General features: G+C 36.6%; 1 pseudogene; it reads left to right on the top strand.

The window, feature by feature from the left end:
- Positions 1-7,113, top strand: LOC107751214 (cingulin-like; annotated as a pseudogene).
- The last annotated feature ends 1,649 nt before the right edge of the window (positions 7,114-8,762 follow it).

Below are 8,762 nucleotides of genomic sequence, written 5' to 3'. Positions count from 1 at the left end.
ATGTGCACAGCACAGGTAAGAGTGTTTGTTAAATAACTACGTGGCAAATCGTTTAATTTACTGTTCTTTATAGGGAAACACATCACGATCCGAGTGTGGTAAACATCCATCTCAAGTTATAGGCATATACCTCGTACTATTCTCTGCGTTATTCGCTTTATTCATTTTGCTGAAAAACAAAAGTAACAGAAAGTTGGAATGTTTTCATGCTAGAAAACCGCTAAGTCGGATGTGCGCATGTGCGCCACCGATCTGCAACAACAGCTGTCAAAAGATGTTTAAACAACATGAGCAGATCACGTGTTCAGTGTAAACATCATCTAAAAGACACCAAACCTTAAGATCGCTAACTAACTAGATAGATAGATAGATCTATATACATCTGTATGTTCATCTCCTTATCTGTTTGGGATGGACAGATGTTGCAGGACATGGATCAGCGGCTGCAGGAGGAAGGGTTGGACTCCTCGGCCTCCAGCAATGAGCGTCTGTCTCTGCTGTGGCAGCTTTACAGGAGCAGCGAAAGTACTGTGAGATCCCTCAACCAGCAGATACTAGATCTGCAGAAGGAACGTGTTGCTGAGATTGAAAAGGGGAGTACGGCCAAAGAAAAAAAAACCTGGAGACTCATCGTTTGGTCCCCTGCATTTTGTTTCATATTCATATGAGTGCCTTTTTGACTGTGGAACACGATAGGAGATGTTTGTTTTTTTTTTAGAAAAAAAGGAAACTAGCAGTCTTGTTATTTTACGTTGTCTGTATGTTGTCAGGTTCAGCAATATGTTAATCAAATTAAGAGTCTCACAAAGACCCGAGACTCTGTGGCTTTACATCTCGAGCAAGAAAACAAAACGCTCCATGCTTCTCTGGATGACATCCACCGACAACAAGGTGCGTTTCTGTCTGTTCTGTCCTCTATCAGACTAGCTCTTCGCCACTCATGATATTTGAATTTATGCATTCAGAGGCACAGAGGAGTGAGATCTCTGAGATGTTACTTCAGGAAGGTCTGGCTGATATTATTCCCATCAGCCTGAGGTGAACAGGTGGCGTACCTCCTCGCAGACAGAGCCTCCCTGCTGGAGAAAATACAAAGCCAGGAGAATGTGGATGGGAAGACTGCACAGGATCCTGATGTCCATAAGGAGCAAACGTTGAAGGATTGTAGAGAGAATGTGGTCAAAGTAAGAGAATCAGTTCTCAGGTTTTGTCTTACTATATGTCAAGTCAAATGTATTTATACAGCCATTTTCACAATACACATTGTTTCAAAGCAGCTTCACAGACAATCACATTCATATCTTAATATTAATATCTTAATGCCTTACAGTCACATTTAGCAGATTAGAGCAGAATCATAATATATTTTGCAACAATATAATCAATCAAGCAGCCGATATATATATATATATATACACAGTATATATAGCTTTACGCGAGTATACTGTGTAACAGATGAACTTATCCTTATATTACTTATATAACTTTATATAAAAATGAAAAATATAATATATTGCATATAGTTTTCACTTTTGATGATATAACAATGTTCCTGAGCTAATTCTTGTTTTTTGTTGTTTAAGTGCAGAACTTCAGATTAGAGACTTAATAAATGTACCTCCTCATCTTTCCACAAGGTGGCACCACCACACGTTCAGAGTCCTTGGAAGAGGCTTCTAGGTTGCTCAGAGTAAACAGAAATTACTGCCTGTATGTTTATGACAGTTAACCTGATGCATGTCATTGAAATGCTCAACAAAAAGCAAGAGGAGAGATTTTAGAGGCATTAATATTACGTCTCATTTCAGGTGGATTCCAGCAATCCTGCGTGTTTAATTTACACAAGGACCACTTTTACTAACCTTTAAAAAGTAGTTTTTTTCTCTCTTGTGAATGTTTCATTTTCCAAAAGCATGCAAGTTGAGGATTTCTTAAAGCAGCGTGCTTCCTGTCATGCTCATGCCTACAAAGCATGCTTTGGTTCATTAAATACACAAAATGTCCACTGTTAAATGGTTTTACATGAGTTTCTGTGTTTGTAGCAGGCGGTTGACCTGCAGTTCAGTAGGGACGACATGCTGAAGGGACGGACGTTGCAGGAACTGGAGCGAGATGTAGAAGAGGCCTCTGCTCGACTCGCCATGGCCCACAAGGAGATCCGCAGACTCACGGATGAGCTGGAGTCTGCTCACCTGACCCAAAAGGCTTATGGTAAATCACTTCACTGGTCTCACATCTGGGATAAGAAGAAAGGACACACTCATGAACATACTGAGATCAAAATCATGCTTTTGTCTTAGAACCAGAGCTGCAAGAAGCTCAAATGGAAGTCGAGCACCTCCGTCACGAAGTGGAGAAACTGAAACGCTGTGGTATAACTTATTCAACATTTCTCTTTCTTTTGCATCATATAGATAACCTCTCAGTTGAACCAACTTACAGTTTGACTTTCTTTTAGTTAGATGAAAGATTTTTTTTCTTTTTAGAAGTTGCTGAATTGCGAAAACCGAAAGAGATAAATGAGAAACAGGAAGAAGAGCTGTGCCACCTTAGAGAGAGGGTGAAGAGGCTACAGGCGGTGCGTGTGCATTTGCTTGAAATGGTAAGATAATCATGGAAAAAGATTAATAATTATTCTAGAAGAGTGATGTTCAAAAGTTTGGGGTCAGTAAGATTTTGATTTATTTATTTGTTATTAATTTAAAGGAACTTAACCTAAATTAATCAAAAATGACAGTAAAGACATAATGTTACAAAGGACTTCTTTTTTAAATAAATGCAGTTATTTTGAACTTTCCAGTCATCTAATAATCGTAAAAAAAAGTTTCATGGTTAAGCAGCAAGTCAGCATATTAGAATGATGTCTGAAGGATCGTGTGACACTGAAGACTGGAGTAATGATGCTGAAAATTCAGCTTTGCATCACAGCAATAAATTAGATTTTAAAATAAATAGAAAACAGTTTTTTTTTAATTGCAATAATATTTCACAATATTACTGCTTTTGTATTTTATCATCAAATAATTGCAGCCCTGATGAGCATAAGAAATTCCTTGAGCATATGTATAATATTATTTGAATATTATTTTACATTAACAGACAGAAGGCCCTGACAGCACTGTCACTCCATCCAAAGGCAAGAAGCCACAGGAAGCGGATATCCATCAAGGGTTCGGCCTCACTTTTGACTTTATATCATAGAAAGCAGAGACATCGGTAGCAGTATTGGTGTCTGATTCTGATCTTCATTAATAATAGGCTACTTAGTAAAAAGATGCCATTAAACATATTTAAAATATACCATCTTTATGTTGTTTCTACATTAAGTTGGAGATTCAATGTGAAATTATAACAATATATATATGTATATATATTAATATGTGACTATTCGAAAACATGTGAAAAATGTGTGCTTAATTAGACTGAAGGCACTAACAAAAAGCAAATTTAATGAGCAAATGCATTCATGCATGTCTTCACAGATGAGAGATTTAGTAACTAAGGTACGAGAGCTTGAGACACAAGATGTGGCAAGACAATGTGACAAACACCTGAAGCAGGTAACCAGAGCCATTTGACTCTTATTTGAAAGTTGATTTGGTCACTAGTTATCAGTGCTTGAAGTGGAAAAGTGCCGGTACCCAACCCTGCCCCCCTTATTTATTTAATTCTTTATTTATATTAAATAAATAAGTACTTTTTAATAATTCACAATGTATGTATATTGCCACAATCAATCAATAATTAAATAAAAGTTTTCAATACAAAATAGCACATGTCAAGCTGCGATACCAAACAGGACCACAGGGAGACGCCAAAGACCACTAAATTGCCTGCCTTTACTACTATACTGATCCATTCAGAATAGCTAAATCTCTGACCACCGCATAATCAGCGTTCATTATAAAACACTCTTGCTTTTAAGCCAAATACACGCTGAAAAGAATAATTTTACTGACATCTGGACGTAAGTCACTATTCAATCTGCAATCGCTGATGAAATCGGCCGTGTTTTCTCTGCATTACCGCGGTTTCATTTACTGGATCCTTGGACTTTCCAAGAGTTTACCGGTTTAAAATGATGTGATCGCAAAAGCCTGTTTCTTTTCATTTTAAGACATAATTTTCGTTATAAAGTACAGATTCAAATTAGTAATCAATAATTAATTATTATTCTACTACTCTGACCCTGACATGCTCTCGCACCCCACACACTCCGCTTGCATTCATTCACGTGATAGGTCGAGATGAGGGGTGATCCCGCCTGGGTAGTGTGATTTATATAGTGTTCTTTCTATTCATATATGGGATCATATAATCACCCAGACCCTGACGCTTTTACTCTGAGTACCGGCAACATGTCAATAGTGCAGGTACTCTAAAGGCTAATATATAGTGCTTAAATATATACTGCGTACCGGCCCACTTCAAGCACTGCTATTTATGCTAAGGGACTAAATAACGGACTTTTTAGGTGTCGTCTCTGGAGGTTAACGTTTGCCAGCTGAAGCTGTCTATGACCATGCAGATGGAAATTGACCAGGCCAAAGCTTTGGTCCAGGTGAACAAACCACTATTCTGACACGGTGTTTCCCAAAACCTTTGGGGTTTGAAAAGTTAATAATTCATTAAATTGAAGGTCAAATAAACAAATTAATGGGGCTGCACAATGAATCTAAATAAAATCGCAATATAGCTTAGTGTGATTATCAAATTAAAGGCTGCGATTTAAATAAGCACAACATGTGTGAAGCTTTGACGCAGTGTTTCTCAGCATCTCAAAGTGGCTCGTTTCGCAGAAAGTGCTTCTCACAAACTCTAGGACTTTCACTAGGATTCCAACAAAATAAAAGCTTGAGGTTTTGAAATGTTAAACGCTTAAGGGTTTAAATGTTTGATAGTGAGGAATTTTGACTGGTAATTTAAAGGGGTCATATGATGCGATTTCAATTTTTCCTTTCTCTTTGGAGTGTTACAAGCGGTTCGTGAATAGATAAGATCCCTAAAGTTGCAAAGACTAAAGTCTCAAACTCAAAGAGATATTCTTTATAAAAGTTAAGACTCGTCCACGCCCCCCTAAAACGGCTCATTTAAACACGCCCCCACATGTCTATTTGTTGTGAAAGTGAAACTACTTTGTTTGGTCTTCCAAAAGAGGACACGACTAGAAATCAGTGGTTAAGTTGTATTTACAACACTGTTCCAGAACACTTCAACCCAAATATTCAGATGTGTGCAGTGCATTTTACGGAGGACTGTTTCCTGAACCTGTGAGAGTATAGCCTAAAATGCCGGCTGTTTCTATAAAGTGGGGCAATTCCAACTTTGCAAGGACAGTCTGGTGCTTCTGACTCACAGACTGTAAGTACGTTTTCATATTTAAAGAATTTGCCACTGATGAATCAAACGCGAGTTTTGAGCAGTGTAGAGTAGCGCTTGTTGTTTGTCATTTCTCCGATCACAAATGCAGACATTGTTTTATGTTTATGCGGCGCGATGCAACGCAACACGTAAAAAGACAGTATAAGTCATTATAATCCGTAATTATGTCCCCACTGGATGCAACAAATGCCTCGTTTGTAATGGGTTTTAATGTTTTTGTCTCATCGCTCTGGACACATGCTGACACACGTCACATGCTTGAGGTATTCGGCCAATCACAACAAACTGAAATAAAAATCAATAAAAACTATATAGACATATACAGTATATATACATATATACAGTATATATATATAGACACACACATATATATATATACATATATATATATAAAAATAATAAAAATGACAAAAGACTAAAACAAAAATAAAAACTTTATTAGTATCTCAGTGTTACTAAAATAACACTGCAGAGAGTTCTGAGAGAACACTAAAGAATTTAAAATGCTTACTTGAGTGATTAAGAGTAACAAGTTTGGAAGAGATTCTTCATTATTTCCTCTATCTTGTTTTCCAGTAAATGCAACGACAAGCGAATCCACTACAAAAACAAGCTGAGCCGGGCCAGAGGGGTTTACCTGAGAGAGACGGGGTGGCGTGACGAAAAAATAAAAGACCTGGAGAAAGAGATTTTTATTGTGGGGAAACAGGAGGAAAAGGTACAGTAACATGGCAGGCTGGGTAAAAATATTAAAAACTGTGTCACCTTTAAATGATGATGATGCCTGCTCCTCATCAGACGGCACAGGTGATGAAGACGGTCACATCTGAAAATGAGTCTGCTTCAGAAGAACAGAGAGCTTCTTTTACAGCTGCATGACTTTGAAGAGGCACAGAAAAATGCTTCGGATGTGATTTCCACCATGCAGATGAGGTACTTTTAGTTGTAAATGTACACTACCGTTGTAAAATGCTTGGGGTCAGTTTGATTTTTAAAACAGAAATTAATTTAAAATCTTTTATTCAAAAGATTTCTAACAAATGCTGTTCTTTTGAACTTTCTATTCATCAAAGAACCCTAAAAAAAATAGTATCTTAGCAGCAAAAATAGTTTCTTGAGCAGCAAATCAGCATATTATACTGATTTCTGAAGGATCACGTGACACTGAAGACTGGAGGAATGATGCTGAAAATTCAGCTTTGCATCATAGTAATAAATTACATTTTAAAATATATTCACATAGAAATTTTTTTTTTAAAAATATAATATTGCACAAATAAATGCAGCTTTTTGTGAGCATAAGAAACCTCTTTCAAAAAAATTCTTACCGACCCCAAACTTTTGACCAGTGGTTTCCTTTTTGCAATCCATCCATCGATCAAAACTGCATTGTTTAACTTCCTCAGGATACATTTGCTTGAAGAAGAAAATATTCAGCTAAAGCAGACAACAGCACAAATGTCGGAGCGCATCGAATGCCTGACGATACTGGCCGAGACGAACTGCGATGCAAGTACAATCCTTGAACAAGTACATTGCTTTAGATCTAATTTTCAGGTTTACAAATTAAGAATGCTGATAGTTTAGGTGATCTTTGTTCACATTCTGCCGAGAGTCGTGTCATAGAGGGCCAAGACCAAACTACTCTTCCTACATAAATATCTTCAGTTTTCTTTCCAGTGTAAATTAAATTATTTTTGTAAACCTAAATATTTCTAAATAAAGGTCTCATCCCATTGTTTTGTGTCTATGTAATCTACAAAAAAAACAACTTTTCCTCATGTGAGAACATAACTGACATAATGACAGGGCAGTGAGTCAATAACAAGAAAACGCTCCCTTATGTGCCGTCTTCTAGTCTTCCAGACTCTCGCAAACTTTTCAAGTCCCCCTTCACCGACACAAAACCAGAAATGTGTTGCTTTTAACTCATTATAATGGATATCATTTAGCATTATTCTTTTTTTATTAGTCATTTTTCAACAAAAGGGAAAAAAAATGGTGAAAAAGTTGAAGTCACTGGCTTCCCTAATCAGTGTTGGGAAAAGTTACTTTTAAAAGTAATGCATTACAATATTGCGTTACTCCATAAAAAAGTAACTAATTACGTTACTTCGTTACTTTTTATGGAAAGTAATGCGTTACATTACTTTTGCGTTACTTTTTAAATCTGGACAGGGCTTGCTTGTTTGTTTTTAAAATAAAAAAGTTATATTTTTGGCAAATATAAAAGCCTTTTCACACCAAAAGTGAAATGAATAAGCCTCAGGCTGAAGGGAAAGTAAATTTACGTCCGTACAGTAGAATGCAGAAGAAGACATTTCAACACACTTCAGCAATAAAAAAAGACACACAAATGTTTGTCTAGAGTAATTTTTGCGTATTAGTACGGTTGAACTGGATCATCAAAGGTTGAAAGCGAAGACATTGGTTAATAGAATGGGATTAAATACATAAAGGATATTTGTGTTGTTTAACATTTAATTATTGCAGGTCTGCGTCATATTTTGAGTTGCATTATTTTTATTCATTTTCAGGAATACTGAATCTGTGTTTTTTTTTGTGAGATGAATTAATGCATATTCATATTTATTTTAGAACTACAGTAACATGATTTCTCAACATGGGAACAGGAGAGCTGTCAATCAATAAATTGAAAAAAGAAAAAGTAACTTGCGTTACTTATTTGAAAAAGTAACTCCGATATTCTCCTGTAAATTAAAAAGTAATGCGTTACTTTACTAGTTACTTGAAAAAAGTAATCTGATTACGTAACTCGCGTTACTTGTAATGCGTTACCCCCAACACTGTACCTAATAGTACTATATATATATATATATATAAGGAAGTGTGGACTGCTCTAATCCGGCAGAAGTTCTCTTCTTTGGTTACTTGCCATAATGCAGACGGCTTCACTTGAAGGAATAGTTCACCCAAAAAATGAAAACTTGCTGAAAATGTACTCTCCCTCAGGCCATCCAAGCTGTAGACGTAGTTTGTTTCTTCATGGAAAAAGATTTAGAGAAATGTAGCATTGCATCACTTGCTCAGCAGTGGATGCTCTGCAGTGAATGGGTGCCGTCAGAATGAGAGTCCAAACAGCTGATAAAAACATCACAATAATCCACACCACTCCAGTCCATCAGTTAACGTCTTGTGAAGCCAAAAACTGTGTGTTTGAAAGAAACAAATCCATCAAGACGTTTTTAAATTCAGACCATCACTTCTGACCCAAATACGGGTCTAACAGCTTGATCTGTGCAGATTTCTCCTGATTCAGAACCAACATTGTTATGGATTATATATATTTTATCTGGAAGCAATGGTTTAAAGTTAAAACACTTTAATGATGGATTTGTTTCATACAAACACACAGCTTT

The sequence above is a fragment of the Sinocyclocheilus rhinocerous genome, unplaced genomic scaffold (assembly GCF_001515625.1).
Source record: "Sinocyclocheilus rhinocerous isolate Xijiao unplaced genomic scaffold, SAMN03320098_v1.1 scaffold362, whole genome shotgun sequence".
NCBI lineage: Eukaryota > Metazoa > Chordata > Actinopteri > Cypriniformes > Cyprinidae > Sinocyclocheilus > Sinocyclocheilus rhinocerous.
This window is presented reverse-complemented; position numbering and strand designations above follow the sequence as displayed.